A 22434-nucleotide genomic window follows, 5' to 3' on the forward strand; every position below is an offset into this window, starting at 1 on the left:
GTTTTACAAGTCTTCAAAATGTTGACTCATTAAACTTGAGATTCCGTGAGTTTATCTATCACTGATAGAATTTTTGTGGAACAATGAGAGAGAATATTCACAATTATATGAAAAGGGTATTAAAATCCCACTACCTTTGCAAGCTATATATTTGTGTACATCCTCATTTTCTTCATATATGTCAACCAAAAGAACATAACACAACAGATTGAATGCTGAAGCAGATATGATCATCCAGATGTCTTATATTATTAAACATCAGGCAGATAAAACATGTAAACAAATGACTCTAAGTCCTCAATCATTTTTAAAATTATAGAGTGGTCTTTAGACCAAAATGTTTGAAAACTTATGATCTGGTCTAATCCTGTCTCATTCTGGAGACCTTTGTTCATGCCTCCTCTGATGTTATCTAGCACAATGCTTTTTGAACTTCAATGTGTATGCTGTCTACCTGTGGAAAATGCTAAATAAAATGTGGATTCTGGTGCAGTCCCTCTGGGCTGAGGCCTGAGCTCCTGCTTTTCTAACAGCTGCCCAGAAGATTCCAATGCTGCATGGCCATAGGTCCTACCTTAAGTAGCAAGGGTCTAACACATCCCTCACATAATCCTATCATTTCCAGCCTTGTGACATTTGAGTTACCTTACTTCTATTATTATTATTGTTGTTGTCATTACCACCATTATTATTGTATCTTATGAAAATATTATCAAATTGTTGTCAGAAACTGTGCTAAGAACCTTATATGTATTTTCTCATTAGTGCTTACAGCATTCCTGTGACATAGGTTCCATTGCTATCTACAGCTCAGGAGACTGAGGAAAGGTAATTTGTCAAGATCTGGTACTATGCCCGTTTGACTCCATGGCCAATGCTACTAACTACTACATTATAGGAACTTACATCATTTTAATTCCTGTAATTTACTTTCATTTGTATATACCTTGCTTGCCTTTCAGTTTAGATTATATGCTCCATGGGATCAAAACATAAGTATTATCTCAGCCATCTCTGCATTTTGCCCAGTGATCTGTTCAAATGGTGATGAACAAATAAATCATCATGAATTCTCATGTAACCCTGGGAATCCAAAGTTGTTCCTGTTTATCTATCTTTAGTAGGATATAAACTCTGGATTATTTATTTATTTATTTTTAAATTTTATCATTGTTTTGAGATGGTGTCTTGCTCTGTTGCCCAGGCTGGAGTGCAGTGGTGTGATCTCGGCTCATTGCATGCTCTGCCTCCCGGGTTCACACCGTTCTCCTGCCTCAGCCTCACTAGTAGCTGGGACTACAGGCGCCCATCACCACTCCCGACTAATTTTTTGTATTTTTAGTAGAGATGGGGTTTCACCATGTTAGCCAGGATGGTCTCGATCTCCTGACCTCATGATCTGCCCCCCTCGGCCTCCCAAAGTGCTGGCATTACAGGGGTGAGCCACCGTGCCCAGCCTGGATTATTTAAATATTCAGTAGTGATGCTGGATCTGATGAATTTCTATCCTTTTTCTCTAGCTCCTTTGGCCCAAAATGTAGGTCCATGATGTCTTATAAAGGTATTTCCTGAGTACACAGCATGGTTGAACATTTACATTTCTTCTTAACTAATTAATTAATTGGCAATATGTAAAAATGAGGAAATTTTACAAAAAATCCAGATCAATCGCTGTGGCTGAAATGGAGTCTCAATTCCATTTCAGATGAGTTGACTGGAAATGAGAAGCAGTAGCTCTCTTTAGCAGGTTCATGCTCTCCTGCTTGGTACAGGGCCTGGTTTCACCATCCTTGCCTCCACTCCTCAAGTGTCTTCAGTCATTTAAATTTGTGTCCCCAATTTTAGGACACAGGCATGCTTTCATAAATATTTTTCTTTTCACCGCCAGACAAAACATAAGTCAAAGAAGCGGTTATTATATTAAAGTCATTTCTACAAAATTCCTGACAGTATTTTTTTTAAAGATCAGCTTAAATCTTTTCTTGTTGAAGTTTCATAATTGCCATGTTCTTCAAGGTCTCTGCAGAGGATCCCTAGCAGCTAATTCTCCTCTCTGAGGTTTTGCCTTGAGAGGGAAGGAAAATGAAAGCAGAAAGAAAATTATCACTAGGAAGAGTTAAGAAGGGACTAAAGTTTGGGAAATGGCATGGAATGACAATGGGAGATGAATGAATGAAGGAGAATAGACAGAGTCTTTCAAAACTGGGTATTGTTGAAAGTTATCCCTTCTTTTCTTTTGAAGTTCAAAATCATGATTTGTAGTTTGTACCTGAAAGAACAGCTTTTTGAAGGCCCAGGGTCAACTTTGCCTTTCTCTTAAAAACTTCATCAGGAGAGCCAAGTGTACCCTTAAGGGGGAAGAAAATAGCAACAATTAGCATTTGTATGGGCTTCTTAAAGTTTATAGAGCTCTTTTACTTACCTTAACTCATTTGATCCTCACTACAATCTAGTGAGTAGGTATTATTACCTTTCTATTATAGATAAAGACACCAAGGTTTGAAGCTTCATCTCACTGGCTCAAGGACACTTATCTATTAAGTAGATAGAATAATCTAACCACATCCTTTGCTCCTTCAATTCTCCGCAGTAGATTATTGGCATAAAACCATGATGAATGCATACAGTTAAGCTGCATATTGGACTAGAGCTCATTGAGATTAAGAACACTAACTTTTAACTCTGAATCTCCATAAAAACACTTAGTAAATATTTAATTAATTTAATCTAGGTATTACATTTAACGTAATTCTTTTTGTCACTGCAGTTAACTGTACTTAGGGAGGCTTGCTTCTATCTATTCTCAGCCCATCTTTGCTTGAAGTTACTTTTATTTCTTCTATATTTATGCTTATTAAATAAATGATATATAAGTGGAGAACCAATGGCAACTTCATTGCCTTCTAGTTTTTAGTCCTGTTTCTAATGAGGGTGTGTGTATTGTGTGTGTGTGTATATTGTGTGTGCGCATATGTATGGGGTAGAGGGACACTGAAGCCAAAAATCAAGCTTTATAGATATGCATGCATTTACCCTTATTAGAATTTGGCCTATAGCGTTTCTTTTTCATGATTAAAGTTCGAGACTACCCTAGCCAGCGTGGCGAAACCCCATCTCGACTAAACATATAAAAATTAGCGAGGCATGGTGGTGGGCACCTGTAATCCCAGCCTCTTAGGAGGTTGAGGCAGGAGAATTGCTTGAACCCAGGAGGTGGAGGTTGCCCTGAGCGGAGATCATGCCATTGCATTCCAGCCTGGGGGACAAGAGCGAAACTCCTCAAAAAACCAAAAACAAAAATGAAGGAAATTCTGGGGTAGGATAAAGGATTGTGGAGACTCAAGTTCTTATTTGCAGAGGAAGCCTTCAGGTCGTAGGACTTCAGGGAGAAGTAAAATGTTTCTATCAGACTTAAAATGTTTCTATCAGACTTAAAGTCTGTGTTGATGTTAATCCTGGAGAGGTATAATGAGGCATCATATCCAACCCCACTTCCCATGATGACCTGAAACAGTCTTTCAGGTTAAATTTTAAAAGAACCTTGGCTTAGGAAGATGCTCTTTCAGATGGTTGGGGGGGTCTTAGAATTTTATTTGTGGTTCAGAGTGAGGAGAGGGCCTTGCCTCCCCACCCTTATTCAATCTGTGTCTTCTATTCCTTCATATGGACAATTAATGCTTTCTAATAATTCATAAATTTATGTGCACACTTAATGGCAATTTCTTAGATCCCATTTCTTACTAAATTGCCATCCTTAGGGCTCTTCTGTAGAAATTTTGGAGTCCGAATTTTCTTTAGTCCCAAATGGAAGCTCAGAGACATAACTGTGCATCTTCCTATGGCTGCCACCCAGGCTTCCTGAGAAATTACCCCTCTCATATGGCTGTGTCAAGGACCTCATTACAAAACCACACACGGATCTAGACATAACCTTAGAAGGTCTGAGTCTGGCAAAATCACATTGTACCTGTGCTACTCTTTGGGCTTAAATTTTTGTCCCTTTCCCACACCTCGTTGATAAAATTGCGTAACATTTAGCAAATGTTTACCAGGTGACAAATGTTTTGCGTACTTTGTCTCTAATCCTCATAAATCCCATGCAACAATATAATTATCCCTGAGTTATAATGACAGAGTTTAGATTCAGAAAGGATGAATAGTTAGTTCCAGAACAGAATTTGACTCCAGTTCTGCTCCATTCCCAATCATGTGTTTTTCCTAATATATCATGCTATTGCAGCTTTCTGGTCTTTTTCTGGCTACAATTAACATCTGTGGACCCAAAGCAATTCATCACCAGTAAAATCCAGAGCAATCAGCAGATGCTTCTTCCTCAGAATCAAGGTCTATCTAGCTTGCTTACTGACTATCCTGCCTCAGGCCTCCCTGCCTCTCTCTGCTTTACATGAAGAGACCCAACCTATTCCTGGGCATGGTGCTTGGATCCTCTGCAAAAGCTGGAATTCTGGCATTGGCTCTCATGAGTTCATTCTGAACACACTTTGCATAATAATGATCAGTATGATTGATAACCAGCAGTTAACAGGAATTTCCTAGGACACTCCACTTCACTCACGTTTCATCACACAAGTCCTCACATAAAAAATGCCAGTCTTTTTCCATGCAATTCCGGATTTTTGAACAGGAGTAAACCCTACAAAATTATTTCTTCTGACACTTTACTCTGTAGATGACTAAGCCAAGGCTTAGCGAGGTGACGTGACTTTATTCACATGTGCTGAGTAGACAGTGGAGGAGGACTAGAATGCAGGTCTCCCAGCTCACCATACAGACCTCTTTCCAGAAACCACACTGAATCCAGAGGACTCCTGTGCAGCCTTTGCCCAGGTGACTCATCTCTGCCTCTCTCCTGGTCCCAGCTGAACCAACAGCCAACATGGCCATGGGATTTTTTCCAGTCTGAGTGGAAAGCCTGGTGAATGATGAATGTTGATCTAGAGCCCACTGTCCCTGATGAAACTGGAAGGTACCCTGCTGTCAGACAACCTGGTTAGCAATCCAAACAGCAGGGGATAGAGGGTCCTGTCAGCTAGAGACTGTCCTCCTGCTGGCAAGCTAAGAGCCTGGAGGCAGTTACATTGTATTTTGTCTCAGAAACAAACTTTCAAGTGATCTGAAGCCAAAACTTACTGAACTGCAGAGCAAACAGTGCAGGGCTCTAGTTTAGACGTTTTTCTTCTCTTGTCACTGAGAATTTTGAGGTTGGTTTAAAACAAACAAACAAACAAACAAATCTGGAGGAGCAGGAGTGACAGTAGCTGGGACTCATTTTGAAGAAAGTTGGGTGAGAGAAGAGCCCAGTGGAAGACTTGCTTTTCATCTGTGACTGGGGACTTGGGCTGTATTCAGGTGGCCCTCATTTTAACTGCGGGATGCTGGAGAGTCAGGTCACCTCTTCAGGCCGTAACTTTTTCAGTGACAGAACGAGGAGCTCAGGCCAAGCCATCACTAAGATCTTTTCAGATCTTTGGAAATAAACCAGATAAATTAAAAAATTTAGCCATATAACCCAAAATGTATCTGAGACATGTCTCAATCAATTTAGAGGTTTATTTTGCAAAGGTTAGGGTTCACTTGGCAAGGTCAGTGACACACTCTTAGGAGGTCCTGAGCACATGTGCCCAAGGTGGTTGGGTTACAGCTTGATTTTATACATTTTAGGGAGACATAAGTTACAGATAAACACATAAATTAATATATTTAAGGTATATATTTGTTTGGCCCAGAAAAGTTGGATATCTGAAAGTAGGTGGGGGGTTAGGGGTGGACAGGGGGCTTCCAGGTCATAGACGGATTAGAAGATTTCCTGATTGGCAATTGGTTGAAAGAGTTAAGCTCTGCTTGAAGAATTGAATTCAGTATAGAAAAATGCTTGTGTTTAGACAAGGCGGTTGTGGAAGCCAGGGTTCTTGTCATGTAGATAAAGCCTCCAGGTAGCAAGTTTCAGAGAGAAGAGATAGTGAATGTCTCTTATCAGACCTTAAATGTGTCAGACTCTCTGGGAAAGACTGGTAAAGGAAGGAGATTCTTACAGAATGCAAATTTCCCCCACAAGAGATAATTTGCAGGGTCATTTCAGAATATGTCAAAGAAATATGTTTTGGGGTAAAATACTTTTATTTTCTTCAGGGCCTACCATCTGTCACGTGATCCTAAACTAGAGTCAGGTTGGAACTCAGTGTCTTATTGCTACAAAGAGTCTGTTTTGTTCATTTTAAGATATCTGTTTTAATGTTAATGCTGGTCAGTTGTGTCTAAATTCCAAAAGGAAGAGGCTATAATGCTGTATATTTGACCCCTAATTCCTGTCATGGCCTGAACTAATTTTTCAGGCTTCTTTGGGGAAGCTTTTGCAAAAAGAAGGGTCCATTCAGTTGGTTAGGGGGCTTAGAAATTTATCTTTGGTTTACGACCAGTATATTCCACCTGCATTTCATTTTCACTCGCACTCTGCATGTGCCCCTTCAAACCTCTAGACTTTTGTAGCTTCCTATCCTCTCTCACCTTCCTGACCAACCTAAACAACTCATCAATATTCTCAGACACCTTACCGTAACATCATCCTTATGTCCCAACATTTCGTTATTATCTGACTAGTTTAGTCACCCATTCCTGAGAAGCTAAGTCTCAATGGAAAAAAAAAAAAAAAAGATTTGTCTGGGTGCTGTGGCTCATGCCTGTAATCCCAGCACTTTGGGAGGCTGAGGCGGGTGGATCATGAGGTCAAGAGATCGAGACCACCCTGGCCAACACGGTGAAAACCCATCTCTACTGAAAATACAAAAATTAGCTGAGCGTGGTGGCATGCACCTGTAGTCCCAGCTACTTGGGAGGCTGAGGCAGGAGAATTGCTTTAAGCCAGGAGGCAGAGGTTGCAGTGAGCCAAGATTGTGCCACTTCTGTTCAACATAGTACTGAAAGTTCTAGCCAGACTATTAAGCAGGGAAGAAAAAGTCATCCAAATTGGAAAGAAAGAGTAAAATTATTTCTATTCACTGGTGATATGATCTGATAAGTAGAAAACCCTAAAGGCACCACTAAAAATTGCTAGAACTAATAAATTCAGTAAAGTAGCAGGATAAGAAGTCAGCACGCAGAAATCAGTTGCATTTTTATACACTCACAATAATCTAATGTCAATCAAGAATCTGTTTTGAAAATGTTAAGTTTGAAATTCTTACCCTATAACCAAGTAATGATGATGATAATTTACATAAATATACAGCCTATGATTCTAAGAAAAGAGTCTGTTTAAAGACATAGATTTGGAAGTCATTGAGGTATAGCTTGTAGTTAAGGCTCTTTGTGTCAAATTCTATCAATTTCTTTTCCTTCCATGTAAAATGTAACCTAATTTTCACCCATCCTAACTTTCTTTGTACTAGTCTAATAAGCCTTTTTCCTTTCCAGTATCGCATATATTCACAACCCATATTTCCCAATGCAGCCTCTATAGCCACATTTAACTCACATCTCATCTTCAGTATGTCGACCCTATGTCTAAATTTTTTGTTGTGTCTGATTTCTTATTACAGGTGTAGACATCACTATTTTACTGCTTTTCCTCAGCTAAAAGCTCATTCATCATTGATTCTTTCATTGCTTCCACCTGTAGCATTCAACTGGTTGTCAACTTTTGCTATATATTGCCTTATAGTGATTCTCATATCTAACCTCCTCTGTGCTTCTCATGACCTCCCAAATCTTAAGCTTGAGTCTGGTGCCTTAGATCAATCAGCCCTCCTGACACTTGACCTCCCAAATCTTATTCAGAATTATATAGCTAACAGTTGACTCTACCAGTCTCCCATCCACCCTAAATTGCAATTCTGTCAGCCTGTGTTCCGTTCCAGAAACATTCCACTTTCCAGGTATTTAAAAATTCCCTAGCCTCAAGTATGTTTAAATTCCACTGGTACTTCATGAATTATCTCCAGTATTACCTCTTCTGGGGTACCTTCCTTGACTCCAACTCAAAATTAATTTCCGCTATCCACTACTTTTATAGTACTCTGTTTATCTATGTTTGCGTTTGGCATAACCTGACTTTATATCCTGGTATGCATACTTGTGTGTTTCCTTCTCTCTTTGGTGTAAGATCTTTAAGGATATAAACTATTCTTACTCATCATTGTCTCTTCAAGAACCAACAAGGTAGCTGGCAACTAGGTATCCATTAAATATTGATCCAATTTAAGTTACATATGTGATATGGCTTGGCTGTGTCCCTACCCAAATTTATCTTGAATTGTAGTTTCTGTAATCCCCGCATGTCGTGGGAGAAACCAGGTGGAGATAATTGAATCATTGGGGCAGTTTCCCCCATTCTGAGTTAGTTCTTACGAGATCTGATGGTTTTATGGGGGCTTCCCCCCTCGCTAGACACTCATTCTTCTCCTTCCTACTGCCATGTGAAGAAGGATGTGATTGCTTCCCTGTTTGCCATGATCGTAAGTTTCCTGAGGCCTACCGAACTCTGCAGAAAGGTGAGTCAATTAAACCTCTTTCCTTTATAAATTACCCAGTCAGTCTCAGGCATGTCCTTACAGCAGCATGAGATCAGACTAACACAATATGTAATTTGGGTTTTTGTAACAGATATTTCCTAAATAATAAATGACATTCCCAATTCCTTACTAAGTTGTTCTTTCTCATAGTTTAAGTAAGGTTTATCCATCTGACTCCATGCTGGGAAAGAAAACACGAATCCTGGCCAGAGGCCCCTTTAGTGTGTAGAATAGCTTGATTGATGTACTTTTCCACCATCTATGAGAAAAGAGAGCTCTCTCTTTTGCTTTGAAGAAGTGTCTTATCAAAAACATTTCTGAGGGGTTACCCATTAACTTGAGAACGTTTTATTATTTCCTCTGTAGGCTGATTCCAAATTATCTCCCCCACAATTTTCTTGTAGTTTTTTCACCTGATAGTCTCTAGGTATTCTACAGTCACCCTCACTATGAGAAGAATAAGTGCTGAAAGTAAGACAGAGGTCACACTCCCAGAAGTGAGGACTTATTCATGCAATATGCATTGATTAAATGCTCATTGTATATAGAGTAGAATACTAAATGCTGTGGAGGACCACAGAAGAAATAAAAGATGAGGGTTCTGTCTTCTTTTATTTTAAAAAATGGATTTGTAGGGGAGACAAAGATAACATAGATTAAAAACTTGAGAATGACAGTGTATTAGTAAATTACAAAATGTACTTATAATGTAAGTAATGCAAAGGATGGTATTTGAAAGGATGATCCCATCTCAAGGTGATTTGTTCTTTTTTCTTATGTCTTATGCTATGCCCATTTGCCTGCATGTCCCAGTGCTTCTCCCTTTTACCAAAATTAAGTTTATTTTAGATCCTTCCAGAAGACTTCTTTGGCTATTCCAGCCAACAGTTGTGTTCCACTTTTCAACACTATAGCACTTATTGTTTGTTACTCTCAGTTGGCTGTCATCACATAATTCCTTATTATCTTATCCATAAGCCAGTAAAAATCATCACTGTATACTGAGGTCCTATTGTGAGGGCTACTATGCGTTAAGCATGGCAGATGGATTATTTCTTGTAAATGCCACAAGACCCTATGAGGTGTAATTGTTTTGACTGTCATTTTACAAATGCAGAAACAAAACTATTTAATGTACCCCAAACTTCATAGATCTGAATTCTAGTCAATCTAAATCCTAAAAACATACCCTAAATGTACTTCTCTGGAATAGTTCTCAGCATTTTTTGGTGGGTGATGGTAAGGGGAGCATGTCACTCATCCCACTGAAAATTTAATAAGTTTGATTGCCATTTCTCTCAACATATGATTGCATCTTTTGGGCATAAGAAACCCAGAATAAACTCAACTAAAATCAAAAGAAAATAAGTAATAAAGATGAGGACAGAAATAAATGAATTAGAAAATAGATACAATAAGGTATATAAACAAAGACAAAAGTTGGGTCTTCAAAATTTGAAAAACAAACACATGTACACACACAAAAAAACCCTGGATAAATTGATTAAGAAAACAAGAAAATAAAGCACAAATTAAGAATTTTTGAACTGCAAAGGAGGATGAAATTATAAAAATTTAGAAGAAACATCAGAAATTTAAAAGAAAAGTAAGCATACTATAAATAATAATTTAAGTAAATGATTTTGAACATAAATAAAATGCACACATCCATGGGAAAAAATCTAGGCTCAGCATCATGGTTCATACCTGTAATTCCAGCCCTTTGGAAAACTGAGGTGGGAGGCTTGCTTGAGACCAGGAGTTCAAGACTGGCCTGGGCAACATAGGGAGACCTCATCTCTACAAATAATGTAAAAAATTAGCCACATGTGGTAGTGCCTGTAGTCTCAGCTACATTGGAGGCTGAGGTGGGAGGATTGCTTGAACCTGGGAGGTCAAGGCTGCAGTGAGCCATGATTGTGTCACTGCATACAAGCCTAAGTGACAGAGCAAGACCCTGTCTCAAAAAAAAAAAAAAAAAAAAATTAAAAATCTAACCAAAATTGACTCAAGAAAGAATAATAATTCTATAATCACTACATATATTGAACCCTGAATTTAAAAAATTTCCACCAAGAAAACATCACAGTATCTAACCATTGTGGTAAAATGCCATCTTTAAGGAATATATTCCAATCCCATAAAATTCTTTCAGAGGAAAGTATGTAATCCTCCCAAACTTATTTTATGACGCTACTACTGTCATAATGTAAACCAGTGAAGGACAGTCCAAAGGAAAGAAAATGAGATACCAATTTCTCTCAAGAATACAGGTTCAAATGTCCTAAACAAAACATTAGCAAACCTGATCCAGCAATGTTTAAAAGAAATGCATCATGACCAAGTCAGTCATGATGTCAATGGATTTGACATTAGAAAATATATCTATATAAATTCTTACATTAACATATTAAAAAAGAAAAATAATGTAACTCAACTGAAGCCAAAAATTAAATGTCATAGCCATTCATGAATGAAAAAACATCACTAAACCCAGAGTAGAAAGAAACTTCTTTAATCTGATAGTTTTAATTAAAAAACACTACAACAAAGATCATATTTAATTTTGAAATGATTAAAACATTTCTTTTTAAAAAAAGAATAAAACGCAAGAATGTCTAGCAGCACTTCTGTTCAGCATGATGTCTCATCACCCACGTGAAAACCCAGTTCCCAGTCCCCACTGCCTTTAAGGTAAAATTCAAGCAGAGATCTCTGAGTGACATGAGCTCTCACAGACCTACCCATGCTCATTCCTGGGTCCTTTCAATCTTTCTCTATGCCCCTTCCCAATTTTTCCCTGAGCAATACCCTAAATAATCCACTGGCATCAGCTCTAACTTAGTGTATCTGCTAGGTAGGTCAGGAAGGACCACTCAAACTCACCAGAAGATGTCTTCTTCATCTCTAAGTGCCAACCCTCTAGACTTGTTTGGAAGTCTCCTAACATGGCATGTGGTTTCAGTCACCACTCTGTACCTCTGCATGTGCCGTCTCCTTCACCTCCTGCCTTCTCTCCTCCCTTCTGCATCATGAATCTGCCATACCCTTCAAAAATGCAATTGGGAAAGTGATCTCCTGAGTGACTGTGTCAATGACTGTGGGGGCAGTTACCAACAGCAGGGAGGAGCAAGCTCTCCGGTGACTCTTCTTTTTTTTTTTTTTTTTTTTTTTTTTCTGAGACAGAGTCTTGCCCTGTTGCCCAGGCTGAAGTGCAGTGGTGCGATCTGAGCTCACTGCAACCTCCACCACCTGGATTGAAGCAATTCTCCTGCTTCAGTCTCCCGAGCAGCTGGAATTACAGGCAACTGCTACTATGCCTGGCTGATTTTTTGTAGTTTTAGTAGAGATGGGGTTTCTCCGTGTTGGCCAGGCTGGTCTTGAGCCCCCAACCTCAGGGGATGCACCCACCTTGGCCTCCCAAAATGTTAGGATTACAGGCATGAGCCACCACGCCCAGCTGACTCTTCTTACAAGGGCACTAATCCTAGCTGACTTGGGCTTCACCCTCATGATATCATCTAACTGTAATTTCCTCGCCAAAGCCCCACTCCCAAATGTAATTTGACTATTAACTGAAGAATCACTTCATAAATATACAGCCTCCCAGAGTGACTGAAGGATAGCAAGTGTTTGGTTGCTTTTTTCTGGCATGTTTATTTTTGAAATAATCCATCATTTCCTCGAAGCCATTTCCAATTATACACATAAAAGAAATTTATCTTTTTTCTTAATGACCGTAGTACTTCATCTATGCCTGACTGAAAACCCTGACTACTCTTTATCTTTTATTATAAATTTTCGTCTGTAAATCTTATCTTTCCTATTAAGCAGTAAGCCCCTTATCTAATCTACCTTTATATATATATCTCAAATAATCTTAACAAATATGTCAGTCTCTCCTGAAAGAAATGAATGAAAATGAACAAAACAATAGATAACATATCAGATACTTAATATGTTCTCTGTGTTATGATAAGCACTTTGCATGTATTATTTAATATACACATGCAAATCATTCTAAATGGATTCCATTAGTAACCCCTCTACACAAACGAGGAAACAGAGACCCTGAGAGGTTTTGAAAAAAAAACAATATGTCCAAAGTCACATGACTGTAATGATCAAAACCAGTTTTGCAGGTGGGGCTATCACACAGCCAGTAAGCTTAACTTCTGTGCTCTTATGTCTCCCTACAAACAGTCCTGTAAGAGACAGCAATGAATATAGGAAAGCCTCTAGTTTGGCAATGAACTCTTGCTTTCTTAGTCTGCTTAGGCTATCATAACAAAATACCATAGATTAGGTGTCTTAAACAACAGAAATTTATCTCTCACAATTCTTGAGGCTGGGAAGAAAGTCCAAGATCAAGGTGCTGGCCAAATGGTTTTCATTCTGGGGCCTCTTCTTTCGAATTGTAGGCAGCCACCATCTGTCTGTGTGCTCATGTGACTTCTTCTCTGGGCTGGTGGGGGCAGCGGGAGGAGCAAGCTCTCTGGTGACCTTTCTTATAAGGGCACAAATCCTAGTTGACTTGGGCTTCACCCTCATGACGTCATCTAACTGTAGTTTCCTCCCCAAACCCCACCTCCAAATACCATTATATTAGATGTTGAAGCTTCGACAAATAAATTTTGGGATTTTGAAGGGACATAAACGTTCAGTCAATAACCCCCTTTCCTTATTTTATTTTATTTTATTTTATTTATTTATTTATTTTGAGACCAAGTCTTGCTCTGTTGCCCAGGCTGGAATGCAATGGTGGGATCTCGGCTCACTCCCACCTCTGCCTCCCGGGTTCAAGCGACTGTCCTGCCTCAGCCTCCCAAGTAGCTGGGATTGCAGGTGCCCACCACCATGCATGGCTAATTTTGTGTGTGTGTGTGTTTTTAGTAGAGACAAGGTTTTACTATGTTGGTCAGGCTGGTTTTAAACTCCTGACCTCAGATGATCCACCCACCTTTTTTTAAACAATCAACATTTACTTTCTTACAGTTCTGGAGGCTGGAAATCTCAGATCAAAGTGTCAGCAGGTCAGGTTTCTCCGGAGACTTCTTTCCTTGGTTTGCAGACAGCTGTCTTCTCACTGTGTCCTCACAAAGCCTTTTCTCTGTGCATGAGCACTGCTGGTCCCATAACACTTGCAATTAAAATAAAAAAATAAACAAAAACCTGAATGTTTAACCCAGCTCTTCCTGCTGAGAAAACTCAGGAAATCATTTGCCTCTCAGCCTTAGTCTTCCAAACTGTAAAATAGATTTTATAGGTGGGTTTGAAGGTTGCTTTTACTCTGTGATTTTGTGCGCTATCAAACTTGTTTACCATATTTCCTTAATACAAACACCCTCTTGCAGAGATTCTTTACCAAACTTCCTATGTGATCTAGTTCAACTCACCTCTATGCCTTTACATTCTGTCTTTCCAATTCAAAGCACCTTGTCCCTTGCTCTTGGCTGGTCCAGTCCTACTCTCCTTAAAGACACCACTTCCATCCTGCCTTTCCACGAAGGCCATGCCAGCTCACACTAATCCCCATCCGCCCAGAGGAGCATAGCACTTTCTCTTTTACATTGCTCTTTAGTCATTTATTGCATGTTGTTTTGCCGTGGCATTTGAAATAGAAGTTCCTTAAGTTTAAAAATTGTGCCCTTTTTAAATGTTCTACAGCATGTACCACAACCATGGATGCACTATAAAAACATTTTATTATTTACTTGGGGAAAAAAAATGTCCGATGCTTAACGAAGAGAAAACACTGTGGGAAAATCTAAAGAGTTTATAGGATTACTTAGAAGCTTTGGTATGACATTGTCCAAGGTCACGGTATATCAGGAAATCAGAATGAGTTATATTGAAATCATGGCCCATAGGGTAGACCTCTGTAAAGGTCTTCTGTTGACACAGCTGCATAATACAAGACAGAATGAGATTCATGTCTATTAAAATCAGCATTCGTTACTACACAGCCATACAAAAGAGCGAGATCATGTTCTTTGCAGGAACATGGATGGAGCTGGATGCCATCACCCTTAGCAAACTAACCTAGGAACAGAAATCCAAATACCACATGTTCTCACTTATAAGTGGGAGCTCAACTATGAGAACACATGGACACATAAAAGGGAAAAACACACTGGGGCCTACTTGAGGGTGGTGGGTGGCAGGAGGAAGATCAGAAAAAATAATTATTGGGTACTAGGCTTAGTATCTGGATAATGAAATAATTAGTACAACAAGTCCCCGTGACATGAGTTCACTTATATAATAAACCTGCACATGTACCTCTGAACCTAAAATAAAAGTTAAAAAAAAAAAATCAGTGTTCTTTGAAAAAAAAAAAAAACTGGCTTTTTTTTTTTTAAAGGAAAAAAACAACATCAAAATTCCAAAAACGAGTAACCTACAAGCAATAACACAACAATGACAAAGCCTGTCAACCATCAAAAATGTCAGGAAAATTATAGTTAAAGCAGTGATGAGCACAGATTTTCTTTCCCAAGCATGATCACTGGAGAGAACTGGAGAGAACTGACAGACTGGGCTGTTTGAACAAGCTGGTGATTGGGTCATTTCTCTTTAGCCCTGTCCAGTTGGATACTTGTCCATGATTCGTAGTCTCCTCTCAAAATACAATCATCTCCATCTCCTCCTCTCTTCAATTTATGTTAGCTTCACTTCCTGCTTCACCAAGGAAAAAGAAACTAAGAGAAAGGAGCTCACTCAACTTACGTAGTTCTCCTTTCTCTGCTGCCTCATCAGGGACTCCCTCCCTCAATTATTCCCCAGATCTCAGGTATGGTCACCTCTCCCATCCTATTCTCTCTCCTAACAGCACTTAAAGAATTTCAAAATCTCTTCTATCTGAATAGAAAAAAAAAAAAAATCCCTGCATCTCATTTTTCCTACCCCACCTCTTCTGACTTTCAGCGCCAAACTGCATTAAAAATTGAACTCTCTGCTATCGCTCTCCTTACCTCCTATTATCTAGTTAACCAGTTGCAGTCTGCTTCATAACATCATGAAGCCTGAAATAATAAACAGTGCTCTCAAGGTCATTAAGCACCTATTTTGCTGTCAGATTCTGTAGAGTTTAGAAGTGGCTTTGAGCTCAGAGGCTCTCGGGTGTGACGCCTAGCTCCTCTGTTTACCAGCTGCTTGACTCTTTGCAGTTGCTTAACTTTAAACCTCATTTCCCACCTATGTAAAATGAATATAACAAATTCTTCATCGGAGGACTGTCCTGATAATTAGGTGAGGAAATGTGTCTGATGACCTTGACTTGATTCCTGTCTACTGTTGATTTCTCTACACCTTTGATCCTGTTGTTGCCTTCCTCCTTCTTGACCTCCTGTCTCTTCTTAGCTTTTAATGTCATGGGTTGTTTTTGCAATGCTAATCATATCCTTCTCCAATGGTTCCCCAAAAAATTTAGAAATGTAATAGAAATCATATCAGAGTTGGCTGGACACGGTGGCTGGCGCCTGTAATCCCAGCACTTTGGGAGGCGAAAGCAGGTGAATCACCTGAGGTCAGAAGTTCGAGACCAGCCTGGCCAGAATGGTGAAACCCTGTCTCTAATAAAATACAAAAATTAGGCCGGGCGTGGAGGTTCACGCCTGTAATCCCAGCACTTTGGGAGGCCGAGGCGGGCGGATCACGAGGTCAAGAGATCGAGACCATACTGGATAACACGGTGAAACCCTGTCTCTACTAAAAAATACACAAAATTAGCTGGGCACGGTGGCGGGCACCTGTAGTCCCAGCTACTAGGGAGGCTGAGGCAGGAGAATAGCGTGAACCTGGGAGGCGGTGCTTGCAGTGAGCCAAGATCGCACCACTGCACTCCAGTCTGGGCGACAGAGCGAGACTCTGTCTCAAAAAAATAAATAAATAAAAAATAAAAATAAATAAAAATTAGCTGGATGTGGTGGTGGATGCCTGTAATCCCAGCTACTCAGGAGGCTGAGGCAGGAGAATTCTTTGAACCCTGGAGGCGGAGCTTGCAGTGAGCCAAGATTGCAAGGCTGCACTGCAGACTGACGACAGAGAAAGACTCTGTCTCAAAAAAAAAAAAAAAAAAAAAAAAGGAAAAAGAAAAGAAATCAAATCAGAGTGAATATGTTAGCTTAATTGCAGGTCGAACTGTATTAGAGACTTCTTGTATGGCAAAACTGAGATTTCTGTCACTTTCTTCAAAGTCTAAAGGAGTTTGGACCCACATGAAATCATAGCTACATCTGACCCAACCAGTTACACTTTTCAGTGCAGACCTCGCCGTCTTCATCCCTCTTCCTCATCACAGGCAGCTTGCACTTACCTTTTTTTCTTAGAACCTTTTTATTAAATCACTTTGTTTAGTTGTTTAAGAAACATTTTACATATGCACAACCTGCCAAGGCAGATTTTCCCACAAGTTTTATGTTGTGCAAAAATTCCGTAAACACCTTTACACTAGGTTTTCACGGCTGAAATGCAATACATTTTGACCTCTATTCTCTTGTTTTGTTTTTGCAAGTCACAGGAAAATACTTATGTAACAGCTTGTTCTTTATAGAAATTATGCTGATGGAGCTCTGATCTTCCAACCATAGGCTGGGTCTGGCTCCAGCCAATGCACAGTAGCTTCCCCTTACCCACAGGGGATACTTCCAAGGCCCCCAGTAGATACTGAAACTGTGAATGACATCTAGCCCTATATATACTATGTTTTTTACTACACATACATATTTATTGCTGTGGTTTGGATATGGTTTGTTAGGCTTGATCAAGTCTCATGTCACAATTTGATCCGCCATGTTGGAGGTGGGACCAGATATGAAGTGTTTGGATCCTGGCGGAAGATTCTTCATGAATGGCTTAGTGCCTTTCTCCTGGAAGCGAGTGAGTTCTCACTCAGTTCTCATGATAACTGATTTTTTCAGAGTCTGACACCTCCTCTTGTCTTTTTATTTTTTCCCGAGCACAACGCCTTTTCTCCTTCTGCCTTCGAACATCAGACTTCAGGTTCTTCAGCCTTTGGACTCTGGGACTTGCACCAGTGGCCTCTGTGGGGCTGTCAGGCATTTGGCCTCAGGCTGGGGGCTGCTCTGCCAGCTTCCCTGCTTCTCAGGTTCCACCCTTGGGCTGGCTCACTAAGTTTGTGGAGCTTTTCATGTTCAGAACATCATGATGCTCATCACATCATGAACCCTGAAATAATAAACAGTGTTCTCAAGATTGTTAAACACCTATTCTGTTGTCAGATTCTGTAGATATTGGAAGTGGCTTTGGTTTCATATACTCTCGGGTGTGATCCTAGCTCCTATGTTTAGCAGCAGTTGGCTTCTATCATTCTCCACTTGCAGAAATCATTTAAACCTATCTGGTGGTGGGATCTTACCTTTACGGTCGTGTGAGCCAATTCTCTTTAATAAATTCCCTTTCAAATATATGTTTTCTATGAATTCTATCCCTCTGGAGAAGGAAGCCTGACTAATACACCTACAATAAAGTATAATTTATAAATTAGGCATAGTAAGAGTAACAACAATAAAAAATAATAAAATAGAACATTATAACAATACACTGTAATAAAGTTACATGAATGTCTCTCTCATCTGATTGCACTATGCTCACCCTTCTTGTGCTGATGTGAGAAGATACAATGCCTTTGTGGTGAGATGAAGTGAGACAAATACTTAGAAATTGTGACATAGCATTATTAAATTATATAAGGGTGACGTGAATACAAGCACATCATAGTTCATGATAAACACTGCCGTATCATGACCATTGATCTGATAACCGAGACAGTTGCTAGTTGACTCATGACATCTGATGACATCTATAGTATGGATTTGCTGGACAAAGGGATGATTCATATCTTGGGTGTGACGGAGCTGGACTGGGAAAGATTTTATCACTCTACTCAGAACAGTGCACAATGTAAAACTTACAAATTGTTGATTTACTTACAAATTGTTGATTGTTGTTGCTGGAATTTTCCATTTAATATTTTCAGTCTGTGGTTGACCTTGAGTAAATAAAACTGTGGAAAAGAGACAACTGTAGTAGCTGGCAGAGAGAAAAATGAGACTTGCTTCCCTGAACAGCCCCCACAAACTTAGCAGAAACCATAAAATTTCTATGTTGCCCATTCATGGACACTCACATGTTGGGTAAGGGTGGGAGGCTTCTGGAGTTTCCATATATACAGGATAGTCCAGGAGCTACCTCTACAGGACATGGCAAGACAAAGGCAGAAGCAAGTAAGTGTCCTGTGCAGGACCTTTGCAAGCAGTGGGCACTTGCTTAAATTTTACCATGTGATTTCAAAGCCTGTCCCACATTCCAATTGTACTGTTTGTTGTTGTTGTTGTTGTTGTTTCATTTCGCTTTCAATAGCTTCTAAGCAGGATACCAATTCTGTAATGAACCAATCCTTAGGCTATACAATAATAGAAATAGTTTCTATTAGAGGGATGCCTCACTGGCTGTGCTCCAAAGAAGTTCTGTTTGTATCAGAATTTTTCAATTTGAAATATATTTTATTTTATTATAGATTCAGGAGGTACACGTGCAGGTTTGTTACATGGGTGTGCTGTGTCATGCTGGGGTTTCAGCTTCTAGTGAACCCATCACCGAAATAGTAAACCCAATAGGTGGTTTTTCTAACCCTGGTCCCCCTCCCTCCCTCCCTCACTGTTTTTGGAGTCCCTGATGTCTATTGTTTCTATCTTTATGATAGTACTTACCCATTGTTTAGTTCCTGCGTGTAGGTGAGAACATTTGGGCTTTTTATCTTGCATGATTTCGCTGAGGATGTTAGCCTCCAGCTGTGTCCATATTGCTGCTAAGGACATGAACGTGTTCTTTTTTATGCTCGTGTAGTATCCCCTGGTATATTTGTAACACATTTACTTTATCCAATCCACTGTTGGCAGACACTTAGGTTGATTCCATGCTTTTGCTCTTGTGAATAATGCTGTGATGAACCTATGAGTGTGTGTGTCTTTTTTATAAAACAATTATTTTCCTTTGTACCCATTAATAGGATTACTGGGTCAAATGATAGTTCCATTTTTAGTTCTTTGAGAAATCTCTGTACTCTTTTCCATAGGGGTTGAACTAATTTGCATTCCCACCAACAGTATAAGCGTTCCCTTTTCTACACAACCTCACTGACATCTGTTATTTTGTGACTTTTTATTTTTATTTTTTATTTTATTTTTATTATTATTATTATTTTTTTGAGACAGAGTCTCGCTCTGTTGCCCAGGCTGGAGTGCAGTAGCATGATCTTGGTGATCTCGGCTCACTGCAAGCTCCGCCTCCCAGGTTCACGCCATTCTCCTGCCTCAGCCTCCCGTGTAGCTGGGACTACAAGCTCCTGCCACCACGGCCGGCTAATTTTTTTTTTTTTTTTTTTTTTGTATTTTTATTAGAGACAGGGTTTCACCATGTTAGCCAGGATGGTCTTGATCTCCTGACCTCGTGATCCACCTGCCTTGGCCTCCCAAAGTGCTGGCATGACAGGGGTGAGCCATCACGCCTGGCCTACTTTTTGACTTTTTAACAATAATCATTCTGGTTGGTGTGAGATGGTATTTCATTGTGGTTTTAATTTGCGTTTTTCTGCTGATTTGTGATGTTGAACATTTTTTCATGTTTGTTGACCACTTGTATGTCTTCTTTTGAGAAGTGTCTGTGAGATGGCATATTCTATAAGCAGTTGAGAATATCAGAGTACTAAGAAAACAATTCTGGAATAAGAATTATAAGGCCTCTCATGGCTGTAATCCCAGCATTTTGGGAGGCCGAGGCAGGCAGATCACGAGGTTGGGAGTTCAAGACCAGCCTGGCCAATATGGTGAAACCCCGTCTCTACCAAAAAAATACAAAAATTAGCTGAGCATGGTGGTATGTGTCTATAGTCCCAGCTACTCGGGAGGCTGAGGCAGGAGAATCACTTGACCTGGGAGGCAGAGGTTGCAGTGAGCGAGATTGTACCACTACAATCCAGCCTGGGTGACAAAGCAAGACTCCATATCAAAAAGAAAAAAAAAAAAAAAGAATTATAAGGCATCTATTTTACTACCCAGTGTGACACTACCTACCTAGGTAGTCACAGCTTTGGACAAGTCACACAGGTCTATAAAAACCTTTGTTTAATTAACAGTAAAATGGGAAGTTTTGATAACTAGATTCCATTCAGTTCTATAAATTTTTTGGCAAAGAATTCAATGTGTACCTATTTAGACAGTTTGGGTTTGGGAATGTTAAACTGTGTTAGAGCCAAGACTCAACTCCATTCCCTTTGCCATATATTCTGGAATTGGTGCCTTACCTATTTCTTTGCAATGAGCAGAAATATTGGCAAAGCTATGTTTCTTAATGCTGGAGAGCTGCCTTATATAACCCTATCTAGAAGATAATGCCTTTTCCTCTGCTAAAAATCTTGACAGAAACAAATCTTTTGACTGTAAGGAAACCCGGAGCTGCAATAACCTTTGATCAGTTGGGTTAGATTCTAAGACAAAGATTCTCGTAGCATGCAGTTGGCCAGAGGAACCCTAACTGTTGCTGCATTGGTGTCAACATGCAATTATGAAATAAAGCAGTAGGATGTATACAGTTTGGTTTGAAAGTGAACTCTTAATCCAAAACAAATTTCTCCTGGAGGAGCAGAGTACTAGGAGGTGGCTTTCTTCTACTAAGTGAGCTGGGCTGTGTGGCCATCCAACCACATGCATGGAGAAAGAGCATATCTCAGTGGCCATGAGATTCCGTAGGATTGCACCTTAGCTTAACATTAAATTTAATCTTCTTTGGTAAATTCAAAATCATATATCATATGTAATAGTTCAGTTAACCCAAAAACATGCCTCTGGCAGGTACTATATGCCTGGCACTATGGGAAGTTTCAGAGGTATAGCTATAGCTGCAAAACTACAAGCTACTGCCCCTGCCCAGGAATAACCGATGACACAGAACTTCTCATGTAAAACAACATTGCTACGAGTGACTATTTTATGACTGTAGAAAAAAGTGGATGAATTTACCTAATTGTAGATGACCTAGGAAAAGTTTCTTACACTTTCTTTGTGTCCACTACTTTATCTGATAAAATGGAAATAACAATAATAATAATACACACTTTTAGCGTTTATTAGGAAGATTAAATGAATTGATACAGGAAAGTGTTCAATAAATGTTAGCCTTTATTATTAGTTGGGAGATAAAATATGTATGCACATAAAAATCAAAAGATAAAATTCTATGATGAAATAATAAATGATCCAAATTGGGATTTCCTGGGGTGAAATAGATAAAGCACAAAGACAAACTGAGTAAGAGAAGCATCAGTATGGGGGGAGCCTATGCTTGGATGGGGCCTGGAAGGATGAGTGGGATGTGGCTGGGCAGATGGAGGGGATGGCAAGATGGTAAGCTGTGAATGATTGAGACTTCAGTATCAGTTTACTACACACATGAATATTTAAGAATTCAACTTTCAGGGTGCTATAGACATCTACATATAGAATGTTGAGATAAATATAGGCCTGTATAAGTTAAATTATTGGAGAGACTCTATCTTCATGTTATTGTGTGCACTCATATACACGCACGTGCTTCACTTTTCAAATGCATAGCATGGAGCAGGCACGAATCACATCTTCCCCAGTGATTCAGGAACAAGGGATAAATACGATCTTCTAATAATTTTGTACATTTGTTTTTAATAATACTAGATTGCATCCAAAAATTTGTCTGGCTAATCTCAAATATAATCAAGTATACTAAAATAAGTAAGGTAAGATAAATTATAATTTATTAATTATATCAGTATTTTTCTAGGTAATTGCATACCCAATAAGGGGATCACCTATGAGAGTATCAACAGTGATACAGGAAGGGTGCATATGAA

General features: G+C 39.4%; 1 long non-coding RNA gene across 1 annotated transcript; it reads right to left on the bottom strand.

The window, feature by feature from the left end:
* Positions 1-1585: 1585 nt before the first annotated feature.
* LOC119618899 (uncharacterized) lies at positions 1586-11500 on the bottom strand. Its single transcript, XR_005235240.1, has 3 exons — positions 11415-11500; positions 2270-2348; positions 1586-2065 (listed from the first exon to the last, which is right to left on the bottom strand). It is a non-coding gene; the product is annotated as an uncharacterized lncRNA (long non-coding RNA).
* Positions 11501-22434: the final 10934 nt, after the last annotated feature.

The sequence above is a fragment of the Chlorocebus sabaeus genome, chromosome 8, assembly GCF_047675955.1.
Source record: "Chlorocebus sabaeus isolate Y175 chromosome 8, mChlSab1.0.hap1, whole genome shotgun sequence".
NCBI lineage: Eukaryota > Metazoa > Chordata > Mammalia > Primates > Cercopithecidae > Chlorocebus > Chlorocebus sabaeus.